Source organism: Rattus norvegicus, chromosome 4 (genome assembly GCF_036323735.1).
Source record: "Rattus norvegicus strain BN/NHsdMcwi chromosome 4, GRCr8, whole genome shotgun sequence".
In the NCBI taxonomy this organism is placed as follows: Eukaryota; Metazoa; Chordata; class Mammalia; order Rodentia; family Muridae; genus Rattus; species Rattus norvegicus.
The window spans coordinates 164,162,678-164,179,294 of NC_086022.1; the positions used below are offsets into that span (position 1 = coordinate 164,162,678).

Genomic DNA, 16,617 nt, shown 5'->3' on the forward strand with positions numbered 1-16,617 from the left:
TCAAGCAAGGATTTACAAAGGCAAGCAAACAAGCAAGGGGATACACGTCTGATTGGGGACGCTATTATGGGATTTTGTTGTCCTTTAAAATAATTTGCTAGTGCTGGGATCCAAACCGTAAACTTCTGCTTTTCTCCTGCTTGCTAGTTGTTAGGGAGTGAAGTGCCAGGGGCAGGCTTATTAGAGAGTAACCTGGAAACTGGTGCTAGGTACAGACTTGTTGGTTAACTTGAGTTCACCTTTAGGTCAGGCTCTCTAAGATAGAGCCTGAAAACAAAATATAGTTGGTCTGGTCTCTCAGTCTCTCTGTCTCTGCACTCCTACCTTTCCCCCATTTTTTCTCCTATCTGCTTCAGTTTATAGACAACCTCCTTGTTTGCACTCCTTCCATCTCTAACACAATCTCCCTCAATTTTCTCAGCTCCTAAAGTTTTTGGCTCTCACCTTCCAAAGTTTAAATTCACCTCTCCCAAGTCACCTACCTGATATTCTTTCTTATATTAACTCAGAAACACCTCATTTTAAACTACCTTGTTCATCTCTGCCTTTTATCTCTGCCCTCATGACCATTTTCCTCTACTCATGGGTCCCCAGTACAACCTCTAAAACAAGCCACTTTTGGACCTCTTCTTTCCTCCCATCCACAAACAATTCCTTAAACTTAAAATGGTCTCGTTTTTACTCCAGACCCATATCTCCCAGATCTATCCCTACATTTTCATTCTTACACCTCTAAAACACACAAATACTTCCTAAGTCTGACCTTTGACCCATCAGCTACCTCTCCAAAACTCTTACAGCATCATCCATAGCTGACTTCCCTTCTCTGTTCTCTTGCCACTGTCCCGCTGCTCACCTCTACACCTACAATCAAACAAACACCAACCAAACAACCCAAAACATAAACAAACAAATGAATAAACAAAAAACCAAAACCTTGGATTCCCTTTCACACTCTATTGATCCCTCTCAAAATTGATTGATCTTTCTCTCACAATCTCTTTCCACCAAAACCTCCCTTATCTCCTATATCTCATCCATTGTCTTGTATTTTGTCCCTACAAACTTTTCTTACCGAAAACTAACCACTCATGTTTCTTTCCTGCTCCGCCTCAAACTCCTCCACACTTATTCATTTACCTCAATGTTCTCCTGATCCTTTAAATTCCCATTTAAAACCTCTGAGAGGCCTCCTACCTCATCCCTCTCATACAAAAAAGAGTTCTTTAGCAATTGTGTCTACATTTTGTATACAGATGACAGATCCTTCCTGTCAAATGGCCACATCAGACCGACCTCTCCATTATCAGTATTTGTCCTTACCCTCAGGCTGCTGCTCCTTACGTGTTGTCCACAAATTTAATTTCTCTTCTCATTCTCCTACTTTTCAGATGCCCAAATGATTGCCAGACATCCACTGCCAAGTGACTCTTCCAAATTTGCTAACTGTACAGATATCAAACACTCTGAACAAACTCTACACTCCCAACAATATATAACTAAGCCTAAGCCATCTCCTCTCGGATACATACTCTGTCACGGACAAAATCTTTCTTGGGTCAAGGTCATCCAACAAACTCTCTTCCTAAGCTTCACTGATCCCTCCTTCAATGTCTCCTATTGCTTTCTTTGCATCTGTCTTTAAAGCCCTCTGGTAGTCATAGTCTGTATTTACCAATACTGCAGTTGCCAATTCTCCTCCCTCACTACTGACTGCTTGTCCCCTTGGTCATCCGAGTCCCTTGAAGTTAAAGAATTAAAAGTTCTCTAAACTAAATTAAATTAATTGGAAATTAATTCCAAGGTCTCTCATCTTTTCTACAACAACCCTTAAAACCTGTTATTGACCATATCTCTTAACATTTTCCAAGAACTTCCCAATCATCCATGTTCCTAAAATATTGAAATTCCAAAACCCACCTGAACACCCCAGGAAAGATTATTTTGATACAACAAAAGTCTCTCAAATTGGGTTCTCCCTGACATAATCAGACCCTGCTTTCAACTAACAGTTGTTCACCAATTAAACTTATATAGCCAATCTAAATTTTCCTTCCTCCTCTCAAGGCCTCTCAAACAGACTCCAGATATATACTTCTGCCAAGTAACAGACTCAGCTCTCTTGGATATTGCCTGTGCTTTAGGGTGAGATTGCCCTCTTTGCCTGGGATCTCCCCATTTTCACGGCCTTCTTTCTGGCCTTGGGACTCTATCAGGACCATAAATCTAAACAATTCAAATGTATTTCCAAGATAAAATAATTTCTCCCTAAACTACTTAACATTACCTGTGTCCCTAGTCTATTTGTCCCAGCAGTTTTCAAATCAACTGCAGACTGCTCCAAAAAGTACAGCACCAGCACTAGCCATTCTTTGGAATCTATTTCCTGGTCCAATTTCACAGACTACATTTTCCTGTGGTACAACAAGTGCAACAGTTTGCTCTTCCCGATTTAGCAACCCAGCTTCTTTGTGCTCCTTATCAATAATGCACCAATTTCAGCAGGAAACATCCAGAGAGAATTATGCCTATTTACCCAACATGTAGGGACCCAATAATAAAACAAAAAGGTTGTAATGCAGGAGCACTCTGTCTAGCTTGAGTATGGGAACATGGTTTTGACAGCCTTTCCCTTCTCCCTATTCACGCTGCCTTGCTAAAAACCAGTAGATTTTATTGATAAATGTAGCTCCCAAGGTCCTTTTTCTTATTTGCCCACTGCCTTCTTTTGAGGCTGACTACTAAGTTCAAGCTATCAAAATATTCAAGTCCAGAAATCAAAGGCCCACTTCAACTCACCTAATTAACTTCTCTGACTGAAATAGATACCTCATTCTACACTTTTCCTTTGTAACTTCATAAGCTGCCATTTTCCTATGTGTCATGTCTGTCTTCTCTCTATCAAGAAAGAGCTTAGTCCCACTCTATCACAAATACCCCTCACCCATCTTCCTTCTCTCCTTTCATTTGCTCCTTTTCCCCCCGCCCTTCCTTTTTCCTCTATCTCCTATCTCTGTCACTTTCCCATACTTTCAGTCCTCTGGAACAGTTAGTAATTCACTGTTTGGCTGAGAACTTGGTCTTGGGAGTCCTGAGCCACATTTTGCCTTTCAAGGGTCACATATTTAATCTCAGTCAGGGCACTGTCAGGGCAGAGGATAGGATATAACAGATGGGTCATTACTAAGCTCTCTGTTCTTTTAAGGATAAGAATGTTATGGTCCCTATAATTCTTGTTGTCCTATTCTGTCTCCCAGTGGAAAAGACCTAAAACTTTCCATGCTAGGACTTTAGTCATGGAAATTAAGAAAGTTTGCAACCAGGGAGCTCATAGCCAATTGACCCATTAAGAACCAACCCACCTTCCAGTTGATTTATGTAAAATATTGCATCCAGAAGCTACTGAGGGATTGTTTACTCAATCCTGTGAAGAAGCATACTCATGGGTATGTGGGTCCACTGGTGTAAAGAAAGGTCTCCTGTTTATTAAGTACTATACTTTCTTGGGCTCAGTCTTTCTACCCCTAACCCTGAGCTGAAAGAAGCCAGGTGGACACCATTGTGCTTGATGGTGTAGTGAAACTGAATTCTCTTGGCTACCAATTGATTACTTTATAGTCTTAGAAAAGAAACCATCATCTCCTTCCTCTTGTCATATGCAGCATAGTCCAAGATCCGTTACTGTTCTAAGACTTCATCCCAGGATTTCTTCTTGCTGATTACATGCTTTTCTTGCCACTATTCCACAGCCAAACAATTCCTGAGTATTTACTCACCCTATTGGGACGATCTCCCGAAGAATCAGTATGAAGATGTTCTTTCATGTAGTAATGCTGTATAGATTAATTGATAATTTGATAATTCTTGATCGCAATTTGTAGAACTCCTAAATTGATGCAAGCAATCTCAGACCCCCTATAAAATAAAAGCTACAAATACAGCTCTGTAAACCTTCATGTGTCATAGGCTAATTGCACTAGGAAAAAAAGCAGGCTTGGAACAAATTTACAATCAAGGAAACATTCTTTCTAGGTTAAGAGTGAGGCCACTATCTGGTAATTAAAGGTCATAGAGTGGGAATGGACAATTTATTGCAGATTCAAGGACAGAAAATAAGTGATGAACTAGTTTATCTATACAAGACTTAAAAATAGCAAAAACAGAAGCACATGATATGTCTCTTGACAAAAGTATTCCAACTTATGACATAAAAATTATTGCTTTAAATGTATAATGAACTCATGGAACTATAAAGAGATAATGAATGTTTAGTCAGGTACTAGTCATAATAAAGATATGTAAATAATTCTGCTGTAACTCCTTAAACCTTATTGATCTACAACATGGACTATTGCCTTAAACTTACAATGAAATTATGGAATGTGAAAATCCTTTAAAAAATCTCTGAGATCATTTACTCTGAGAAGTTGTAAAAACCAAGAACAAAAATAAAGTAGTGGTGTAGCCCTATATGCTTCACCTAGTATGCATTGTATATATGTGTGCCACCCCCTTTTTTCCTCTGGATAATGAAGAGTTAAAGAACTCAACCACTCACCTGACCACTGAGCCTGAGTCAGTGAGAAAAGAACCCAAGTAACTAAGATTTTCCCCCTGCTGCTATCACCAGGTGTTAATAGCCTGAAGCTAACAGCTTTTTGTCTGCTAAAAAAGATGAGAGAATTAAATTGTGAGAACTCATCAATCAGCTTTTGGTGCTGATGGCCAATGCCACTCTCAGTGCCTTTTCCACCCTTCCCCCTACCTGAATACCTAGCAGGACCTTGCCACTGTAGCTAGCAGCACATCAGGGTAACCCATGAATAGAAGGCAACTGTATTTTAAGAGTTAGAGTCTATCTGGCTTGCTTTTACTAATAGTTTAACTTTTGAATTTTTTGCATTGGAAGAGAACCCACATCTTTTACTATCTCATGCATGTTATACCACAGGTTCTTATCTACAATTGTGAAAGATCTAACTAAATCTAGGACCTGGATCTCCCATGAGGTGGGAGCTGTCTCCATTCTTATTTCCCCTGTTGGTTGGAGCAGGTATGACAGGTTCCACAGCAGTTGAAACTTTGACCCTATTTATGGAGTTTGAAAACATGCAGAAATGCAGTATTCAAGTAGACATAGACTGGAGCCATTTAGAAAAATTCTACTTCCCATCTGGAAGCCCAGTTAGACTCCTTAGCTGAGATTATTCTTCAGAATTGCAGAAGATTGTTCTTCCTCTTTATGAGACAAGGAGGCCTCTGCACGACACTAGGGAAAACTTGTTGCTTCAATGCCACTCAGTCAGGAATAATTAGATAAAAATTAGCCATATCTAAAACGAGCTTCATGAAAAAGAAAGGAGATATTAAGAATCTAACAACTGGTACCAATCTTTGTTGTCTGTCCTGGTTTACTTACAGCCCTGGCTAGGTAATTAATCCTATTGTTCCTATCTATTACTATGGGACCCCACTTGCTCAACTGCCATGTAAGACAGAGAATAACTTCTGTTAAAGCACTAATGCTAAGGAGATGGTATAACTTCTTGCACTAAGGTGAATCCATGCATTGACTGTGCTCATAGAATCAGTGAGGAATGTAACAGGCCCACCAGAGCTTAGGAGGACACTAGACCTTAACACAACTGACATCATGGTGGAAGTTCCATATAGGCATTGGAACCCAGCCTGTTGCATCACTACCTGCCAAAATGAGAACCAAAACCTAATCCATCAAAGTTCATAGTTCAGGGAGAGTCTCTACTGTACTAATCTTGATATTTGGCTCCTGTAGTCTGCTTTGGACTAATTGTTCTTCTAAATGAGGTGTATCAACCTAGTATATGATTTTGTGCTCAAAAGTTCACACTGGAATAGACTTGGGACTACACTGGGGTCCTAAACAAGCAGCTTAGTTGCCAAGTAGTTAATAAAGGCTTTATATTGGTTTGAACCTGTGTCTGGATATTCTCTGGTTAGTAGCTCATAATACTTGGGCAAGTAGATAGCAAGAAATAATCAAAATCAGGGCTGAAATCAATAAAATAGACACAAATTAACAAAGAGCATTTAAAGAATCAATGAAACAAACAGTTGGTTCTTTGAACAAACCAACAGTGTTCACAAGCCCATAGGCAACTTAACTAAAAGACAGCAAGGGAAGAGGCAAATTAACAATATTAGAGGAAAATGAATATATAACATCAAACAATGAAGAAATCCAGGACTAATAAGGACATACTTTAAAAATCTGCATCCATCTAATTGGAAATCTTAAAAGACATAAATAAACTTGTTGACATTTATCACTCATCAAAGTTAAACCAATATCAAACAGGCATTTAAACAGACTTATAATCCCTAGTGAAATAGAAGTGGTATTTAAATGTCTACCAAGAATCCTGTGGGAGGGAGAGTTAAACCTTCAAGTGGGGCAGACATACCTGGGAAGCAAAAGAGACTACTCTCTGCCCACATTTCTGACTCCAGAGGAAAATACAAAACACCATCTGGGACCCTGGTGAACCGGGCCCCAAGAAAGGCGGGGCAGGCCCTTCTGGCTGCCATCCTCACTGAGAGCTCAAAAGCAGCCCCCCAGGAGTAACTTCAGCCCCTGGACCAGAGGTAAAACCAACTTTTTTGCTCCAAGTGACCTGCCTGGTGGACTCAGGACACAAGCCCAAAGGAACAGCTGAAGACGAGTAGACAGGAAAGACTACATGTGAGAAAGCAGAACACTCTGTTCCAATAACTGGCTGAAAAAAAAAAAACAGAAAAAACAGGTCTACAGCACTCCTGACACACAGGCCTATAGGACAGTCTAGCCACTGTCAGAAATAGCAGAACAAGGTAACACCAGAGAAAACCTATTGGAAAGAGGCAAGAGCAAAAACTCAAGCAACAGAAATCAAGACTACATGGCATCGTCAGAGCCAAATTCTGCCACTAAAGCGAACACTGAATATCCAAACACACCAGAAAAGCAAGATCTTGATTTTAAATCACATTTGATCATGATGATGGATGACTTCAAGAAAGACATAAAGAACTTCCTTAGAGAAACTCAGGAAAACATAAATGAACAAGTAGAAGCCTACAGAGAGGAATCACAAAAATCCCTGAAAGAATTCCAGAAAAACACAATCAAACAGGTAAAGGAATTGAAAATGGAAATATAAGCAATAAAGAAAGCACAAAGGAAGACAACCCTGGATATAGAAAACCAAAGGAAGAGACAGGGAGGTGTAGATACAAGCATCACCAACAGAATACAAGAGATAGAAGAGAGAATCTCAGGAGCAGAAGATTCCATAGAAATCATCAACAAAACTGTCAAAGATAATGGAAAATGGAAAAAGCTACTAGTCCAAAACATACAGGAAATCCAGGACTCAATGAGAAGATCAAACCTAAGAATAATAGGTATAGAAGAGAGTGAAGACTCCCAGCTCAAAGGACCAGTAAATATCTTCAACAAAATCATAGAAGAAAACTTCCCTATCCTAAAGAAAGAGATGCCCATAAACATACAAGAAGCCTACAGAACTCCAAATAGATTGGACCAGAAAAGAAACTCCTCTCGTCACATAATAGTCAAAACACCAAATGCACAAAACAAAGAAAGAATATTAAAAGCAGTAAGGAAAAAAGAGCAAGTAACATATAAAGGCAGACCTATCAGAATTATACCAGACTTCTCACCAGAGACTATGAAAGCCAGAAGATCCTGGACATATGTCACACAGACCCTAAGAGAACACAAATGCCAGCCCAGTTTACTCTACCCAGCAAAACTCTCAATTAACATAGATGGAGAAACCAAGATATTCCATGACAAAATGAAATATACACAATATCTTTCTACAAATTCAGCCCTACAAAGGATAATAAATGGTAAAGCCCAACATAAGGAGGCAAGCTACACCCTAGAAAAAGCAAGAAACTAATCATCTTGGCAACAAAACAAAGAAAAGACAAGCCCACAAACATAATCTCACATCCAAATATTAATATAAGAGGAAGCAATAATCACTATTCCTTAATATCTCTCAACATCAATGGACTCAATTCCCCAATAAAAAACATAGATTAACAAACTGGATATGCAAAGAGGACCCTGCATTCTGCTGCCTACAGGAAATACACCTCAGAGACAAAGACAGACACTACCTCAGAGTGAAAGACTGGAAAACAACTTTCCAAGCAAATGGTCTGAAGAAGCAAGCTGGAGTAGCCATACAAATATCAAATAAAATCGATTTTCAACCAAAAGTCATCAAAAAAGATAAGGAAGGACACTTCATATTCATCAAAGGAAAAGTCCACCAAGATGAACTCTCAATCCTAAATATCTATGGTCCAAATACAAGGGCACCTACATACGTAAAAGAAACCTTACTAAAGCTCAAAGCACACATTACACCTTACACAATAATAGTAGGAGATTTCAACACCCCATTGTCATGGAAATCATGGAAACAGAAATTAAACAGAGACATAGACAGACTAAGAGAAGTCATGAACCAAATGGATTTAACAGATATTTACAGAACATTATATCCTAAAACAAAAGGATATGCCTTCTTCTCACCACCTCATGGTACTTTCTCCAAAACTGACCATATAATTGGTCATAAAACAGTCCTCAACAGATACAGAAAGATAGAAATAATTCCATGGGTCCTATCAGACGACCATGGCCGAAAGCTGGTCTTCAATAACAATACGGGAAGAATGTCCACATATACATGGAAGCTGAACAATGCTATTCTCAATGATAACCTGGTCAAGGAAGAAATAAAAAAAGAAATTAAAGACTTCTTAGAATTTAGTGAAAATGAAGGTACAACATACCCACACTTATGGGACACAATGAAAGCTGTGCTCATAGCTCTGAGTGCCTGCAGAAAGCAACAGGAGAGAGCATATATCAGCAGCTTGACAGCACACCTAAAAGCTCTAGAACAAAAAGAAGCAAATACACCCAAGAGGAGTAGAAGGCAGGAAATAATCAAACTCAGAGCTGAAACCAACCAAGTAGAAACAAAAAGGACCATAGAAAGAATCAACAGAACCAAAAGTTGGCTCTTTGAGAAAATCAACAAGATAGATAAACCCTTAGCCAGACTAACGAGAGGACACAAAGAGTGTGTCTAAATTAATAAAATCAGAAATGAAAAGGGAGACATAACTACAGAATCAGAGGAAATTCAAAAAATCATCAGAACCAACTACAAAAACCTATATTCAACAAAACTTGAAAATCTGCAGGAAATGGACAATTTCCTAGGCAGATACCAGGTACCAAAGTTAAATCAGGAAGAGATAAACCATTTAAACAACTCCATAACTCCTAAATAAATAGAAGCATTCATTAAAGTTCTCCCAACCAAAAGGGGCCCAGGTCCAGATGGGCTCAGTGCCGAATTTTATCAGACATTCATAGAAGACCTCATACCAATACTATCCAAACTATTCCACAAAATTGAAACAGATGGAGCGCTACCGAATTCTTTCTATGAAGCCACAATTATTGTTATTCCTAAACCACAAAAAGACCCAAGAAAAAAGACAACTTCAGATCAACTTCCCTTATGAATATTGACACAAAAGTACTCAATAAAATTCTTGCAAACCATATCCAAAAGCATGTAGAAACAATCATCCACCATGATCAAGTAGGCTTCATCCCAGGCATGCAGGGATGGTTTATTATAAGGAAAACCATCAACGTGACCCATTATATAAACAAACTGAAAGAACAAAACCACATGATCATTTCATTAGATGCTGAGAAAGCATTTGACAAAATTCAACACCCCTTCATGATAAAAGTCCTGGAAAGAATAGGAATTCAAGGCCCATACCTAAACATAGTAAAAGCCATATACAGCAAACCAGTTGTTAACATTAAACTAAATGGAGAGAAACCTGAAGCAATCCCACTAAAATCAGGGACTAGACAAGGCTGCCCACTCTCTCCCTACTTATTCAATATAGTTCTTGAAGTTCTAGACACAACAATCAGACAACAAAAGGAGATCAAAGTGATACAAATTGGAAAAGAAGAAGTCAAAATATCCCTATTTGCAGATGATATGATAGTATATTTAAGTTATTCCCAAAGTTCCACTAGAGAACTACTAAACCTGATAATCACCTTCAGCAAAGTGCCTGGGTATAAAATTAAGTCAAATAAATCAGTAACCTTCCTCTACACATAAGAGATATAAGTCAAGAAAGAAATTAGGGAGATGACACCCTTCATAATAGTACCAAATAATATAAAATACCTCGGTATTACTTTAACCAAGCAAGTGAAAGATCTGTATGATAAGAACTTCAAGCCTCTGAAGAAAGAAATTGAGGAAGATCTCAGATAATGGAAAGATCTCCAATGCTCTTGGATTGGCAGGATTAATATAGTAAAAATGGCTATTTTACCAAAAGTGATCTACAGATTCAATGCAATCCCCATCAAAATATTAATCCAATTCTTCAGAGAGTTAGACAGAACAACTGGCAAATTCATCTGTAATAACAAAAAACCCAGGATAGCTAAAACTATCCTCAACAATAAAAGGACTTCTGGGGGAATCACTATCCCTGAACTCAAGCAGTATTACAGAGCAATCATGACAATAACTGCACGGTATTTGTACAGAGACAGACAGAAAGACCAGTGGAATAGAATTGAAGACCCAGAAATGAACCCACACACCTATGGTCATTTGAGTTTTGACAAAGGAGCCAAAATCATCCAATGGAAAAAAGATAGCATTTTCAGCAAATGGTGCTGTTTCAACTGGAGGTCAGCATGTAGAAGAATGCATATCCATCCATGCTTATCACCCTGTACAAATCTTAAGTCCAAGTAGATCAAGGACCACCACATCAAATCAGATACAGTCAAACTAATAGAAGAAAAAGCGGGGAAGAATCTCAAACACATGGGCACTGGGAAAAGTTTCAGAACTTAGGCTTATGCTCTAAGATCAAGAATCAACAAATGGGATCTCATAAAACTGCAAATCTTCTGTAAGGCAAAGGACACTGTTCTTAAGACAAAACGGCAACCAACAGATTGGGAAAAGATCTTTACCAAATCCTACAACTGATAGAGGGCTTATATCTAAAATATATAAAGAACTTACGAAGTTAGATTGCAGGGAGACAAATAACCCTATTAAAAATGGGGTTCAGAGCTAAACAAGGAATTCACAGCTGAAGAATGCTGAATGGCTGAGAAACACCTAAAGAAATGTTCAACATCTTTAGTCATAAGGGAAATGCAAATCAAAACAACCCTGAGATTTCACCTCACACCAGTGAGAAAGGCTAAGATCAAAAACTCAGGTGACAACAGATGCTGGCGAGGATGTGGAGAAAGAGGAACACTCCTCCATTGTTGGTGGGATTGCAGACTGGTACAACCATTCTGGAAATCAGTCTGGAGGTTCCTCAGAAAATTGGATATTGAACTACCCGAGGACCCACCTATACCTCTCTTGGGCATATACCCAAAACATGCCCCAACATATAACAAAGACACATACACCACTATGTTCATAGCAGCCTTATTTATAATAGCCAGAAGCTGGAAAGAACCCAGATGCGCTTCAACAGAGGAATGGATACAGAAAATGTGGTACATCTACACTATGGAATACTACTCAGCTATCAAAAACAATGACTTTATGAAATTCATATGCAAATGGATGGAACTGGAAAATATCATCCCGAGTGAGGTAATCCAATCACAGAAAAACACACATGGTATACACTCATTGATAAGTGGATATTAGCCCAAATGCTCGAATTACCCTAGATGCATAGAACACATGAAACTCAAGAAGGATGACCAAAATGTGAATGCTTAACTCCTTCTTTAAAAGGGGAACAAGAATACCCTTGGGAGGCAATAGGGAGGCAAGGTTTAGAACAGAGGCAGAAGGAACACCTATTCAGAGCCTGCCCCACATGTGGCCCATACATAATACCACCACCAAACTAGATAAGATTGATGGAGCAGAGAATTGCAGGCCGACAGGAATCGGATGTAGATCTCTCTTCAGAGAAACAGCCAGAATACAGCAATTACAATAGGCGAATGCCATCCTTAAACCACTGAACTGAGAACAGGACCCCCATTGAAGGAATCAGAAAAAGGACTGAAAGAATTTGTAGGGGCTTGAGACCCCATATGAACAACAATGCCAACCAACCAGAACTTCCAGGGACTAAGCCACTACCCATGGACTGACCCTGGGCTCCAACCTCATAGGGAGAATCACCATCCCTGACCTTATGCTGTATTACAGAGCAATAATGATAAAAAACTGCATAGCATTGGTCCAGAGACAGGCATATAGATCAATGGAATAGAATTAGAGACCTAGAAATGAACCCACACACCTATGGTCACTTGATCTTTGACAAAGGAGCTAAAACCATCCAGTGGAAAAAAGACAGCATTTTTAACAAATGTTGCTGGTACAACTGGAGGTCACCATGTAGAAAATCGATTTTTGATTCTTATCTCTCTGTACAAAGCTCAAGTCCAAGTGGATCAAGGACCTCCACATAAAACCAGATACACTCAAACTAATAGAAGAGAAAGTGGGGAAGAGCCTTGAACACATGGGCACAGGGGAAAATTTCCTGAACAGAATTTCAATGGCTTATGTCCTAATTTCAGGAATAGGACTTCATAAAATTGCAAAGATTCTACAGGGCAAAGGACACTATCAACAGAACAAAAGGGCAACCAAGGAATTGGGAAAATATCATTCCCAATCCAACATCTGATAGAGGGCTAATATATACCAAGAACTCAAGAAGCTAGACTCCAGAGAATCCAATAACCCTTTAAAAAGATGGGGTACTGAGCTAAACAAAGAATTCTCAGCTGAGGAATATCAAATGGCCAAAAAACACCTAAAGAAATGTTCAATACCCTTAGTCATGAGGGAAGTGCAAATCAAAACAACCCTGAAATTCCACCTCACACCAGTCAGAATGGCAAAGAGCAAAACCTCAGGTGACAGAAGATGCAGGTGAGGATGTAGAGAAAGAGAAACACTCCTCTTCTCCACATTGCAAGCTGGTACAAAAACTCTGGAAATCAGTCTGGTGGTTCCTCAAAAAATTGGACATAATGCTTCCTGAGAACCTAGCTATACCCCTCCTGGGCATATATGCAAAAGATGCTCCAACTTTTAGCAAAGACACATGATCCATTATGTTCTCAGCAGACTTATTTATAATAGACAGAAGCTGGAAAGAACCCAGATGCCCTTCAACAGAGAAATGGATACAGAAAATATGGTACATTTAGACAATGTAGTAGTACTCAGCTATTAAAAACAATTTCATGAAATTCTTAGGCAGATGGATAGAACTAGAAAATATCCACAGATTTTAACCCTGAGATAAGGCAGCAGAAATAGAAAGCACTGATATCCAAGATGAAAGGAATATTTTCCTGTGAAGTACAAGGTGATGAGAAAGTACAACAAAAAAGGCAGACTGATCTGTAACAATGTGGACCTGGGTGAGTGCCTGGAGGACTGCCTGGCATGTTTCTACCTGTGTGTCAAATGCAATTCCAACCAGTGTGGTTCATAGTACCAGTGCAACCAGCGCTGTGTCTGTGATGCCATTGTCCCTGAGTCTGGCGAGGTCATTAGCACACTGCCACTTAGTGTTCCTGACTAGTCTCTCTCTCTCTCTCTCTCTCTCTCTCTCTCTCTCTCTCTCTCTCTCTCTCTCTCTCTCTCTTCCTCTGTGTGTGTGTGTGTGTGTGTGTGTGTGTGTGTGTGTGTGTGTGTGTGTGTACACACCTGTTTGATTTGAGATAGGGTCTATTCTGTAGCTCAGACTTGCCTTGAACTTATGGCAATCCTCCTGCCTCAGCTTCCCAAGTTGTATTAATTTAGGTATATTACATCATGCCTAGCTTCTGTTTCTTTTACCTACATATATACAAACATATATACATTCATAAATGTAGGTATAACCATATATGTAATATATTGTATATTTTACATAATGTATGTATACTTTTAAGTCAAACTTCTTTTTCTTGGATAAGTGTCAGTGTTTGGGCAAAACATTCTCTCAAGCTACAGATGGATATAGAATGGATAATAATTATGTAGAGACCCTCTCATGTGATCAAAGGCTGCCAGAGTGGATGGTCAGTTTCCCTCACTAGCAGCACTCTTAACTCTGCCTTGAAGTCATCTCTCCCTTCCCAGGATGTCTGGTTGGGAATACCATAATTTTAAGATTTGCAAAGCTCTGCATCTGAAAGCTGTTACCTAGAACATTCAACCAAATGAATGTCTTTCTTAGAATGTCATATGTTACAAAGAAAAGTAAACATTTACCTTTGTATTTTATATCTTTCGTCTTATTTTTATTGTTTATATTTTGATGTTAAATTAACTTTGGTAATGACAATGTTTTTATTACAAAACATTTATATTTTACTAAATTGTATATTAATTAACTAAATTGAGAAGCAAAAAATTGAATCCTTACAAGATCAGTATTTCAGGACTTTTTGTTCAAAAGGAAGTTAGCCTTAAATGATACTCAGTGGCTTGCATGTTTGCTAGTTGGATGGATGGATGAGCAGCTGACTGACAGCATGATGTGGTTGTCTCTGTTCTGATATACTATAGCAGGTGTCTGGAAAGTTGAAGTGTGTGTGTGTGTGTGTGTGTGTGTGTGTGTGTGTGTGTGTGTGTGTGTGTGTGTTCATGTACATCAGTGCAGGTGCCTGCAGAGGTCAGAGATCTTGGCTTCTTTGGAGCTTGAGTTACTGACTTTTATGAACTACTTGAAATCAGTGCTGGGAACCAGACCCAGGTCCTTTGCAGAGCAGTTTGTGCTCTAAATGTTTGAACCATCTCCTTAACACCAAACATTAATTTTCCCCATTTTAAGTCAGAGTTTCTCTTATGTTCACTCTCTGGAAGGTTCTCAAATTCTCAGTAACTAACTTAAGATGCATACTGTGACTCCATTTACATTTGAAACAAATTCCCAGATGATGCTGATGCCACTGGCCTAGGAACCATGTATGAAAAGTACTTCTCTAAGTTACATTAGATATGTAATGAAAGAAAGTGTTTAAACACTGGGAATTAGTGACTTGGTACTATTTTAAACCACGAAAAATCTTGTTTTCAATAAATCTGAAGTGTTGAAAAAAACCGAATATATCATCCTGAGTGAGGTTACCCAGTCACAAAAGAATATATATGGTATGTACTCACCAATAAGTAGTAACTATTAGCCCAAAAACTCAGAATACCCAAGATACAATTCACAGACTACCTGAAGCTCAAGAAGAAGGAAGACCCAAGTGTGGATGCTTCAGTCCTTCTTAGAAAGGGGAAAAATACTGACAGAAGGAAATACGGAGACAGTGTGGAGTCGTTAGTCAAGAAAAGATCATCCAGAGACTGCCCCACTTGGGGATCTGTCCCATATACACCCACCAAACCCAGACAATATTGCCGATGCCAAGAAGTGCATGCTGACAGGAGCCTGATATAGCTGTCCCCTGAGATGCTTTGCCAGAGCCTGAGAAATACAGATGTGGATGCTCGCAGCCAACCATAGGACTGAGAAGGGGGTCCTCAATGGAGAAGTTAGTGAAAGGACTGAAGAAGCTGAAGGGGTTTGCAACCTCGTAGGAAGAACAATATCAACCAACCATACCTCTCAGAGCTCCCAGGGACTAAAGAGTACCAAATTAAACCAATCAAAGAATACACATGGAGTGACCCACAGCTCCAGCTGCATAACTAGCAGGATGGACTTATCGGGCATCAAAGGGAGGAGAGACCCCTGGTTCTGTGATGGCTTGAAGTCCCAGTGTAGGAGAATGCCAGGGTGGGGAGGATGGAGGGAGTTGATGGGTGGGTGAGCATCCTCAAAGAGGCAGGGGGAAGGGGATGGGATAGGGAAATTACTGAGTAGAAACCCAGAAAGGGGATAACGTTTAAAATGCAAGTAAGTAAAATATCCAATAAAAACAAAACAAGACAAAAAAAACCAACCAAATGATAAAGTCATTAATGTCTCTGAATTTTGTTAAAAGAGTATGTTCTTTGTAACTGTTATTCTGTATAATCTGACATGGAATCCTACAATGACTGTCATAAGAGCATATCTTCTTTAAATATATGGTTTGAAAACTCCTGGGTTTGACAGACTGCTGTTCTCTGAGAATGTAGAAGTAAATTACACGCAAAAACTTTCTTATTATTTTACTAGAAATAAGACAGACTGCAAAGCAGAAAGAGCTAAATGCAGTAGGAGTAGAATACTGAGAAAAGAATTTTTTGAATGAAATATGCTTGCATTTATCTAGAATGAACAAACCAAGTGAGCCCAGCGGTGGTGGTACATATCTATCAACTTAGAACCAGGGAGGCAGAGACAATTGGATCTCTGAGTCCACACCTAACTTGGTCTATAAAGGAAAGCAGGACTCAAGACAGTCAAGAATACACAGAGAAATCCTGTGTCAAGAAAACCAAAGAAACAAAAACGATAATAAGGATATGGATTAAAATAAACACAGTCTACTACAAAAAAAAC

The 16,617-nt window shown here is 39.1% G+C and overlaps 1 pseudogene; it reads left to right on the top strand.

The window, feature by feature from the left end:
- The first annotated feature begins 5,055 nt into the window (after nt 1-5,055).
- LOC134486892 (ARL14 effector protein-like) lies at nt 5,056-13,716 on the top strand (annotated as a pseudogene).
- The last annotated feature ends 2,901 nt before the right edge of the window (nt 13,717-16,617 follow it).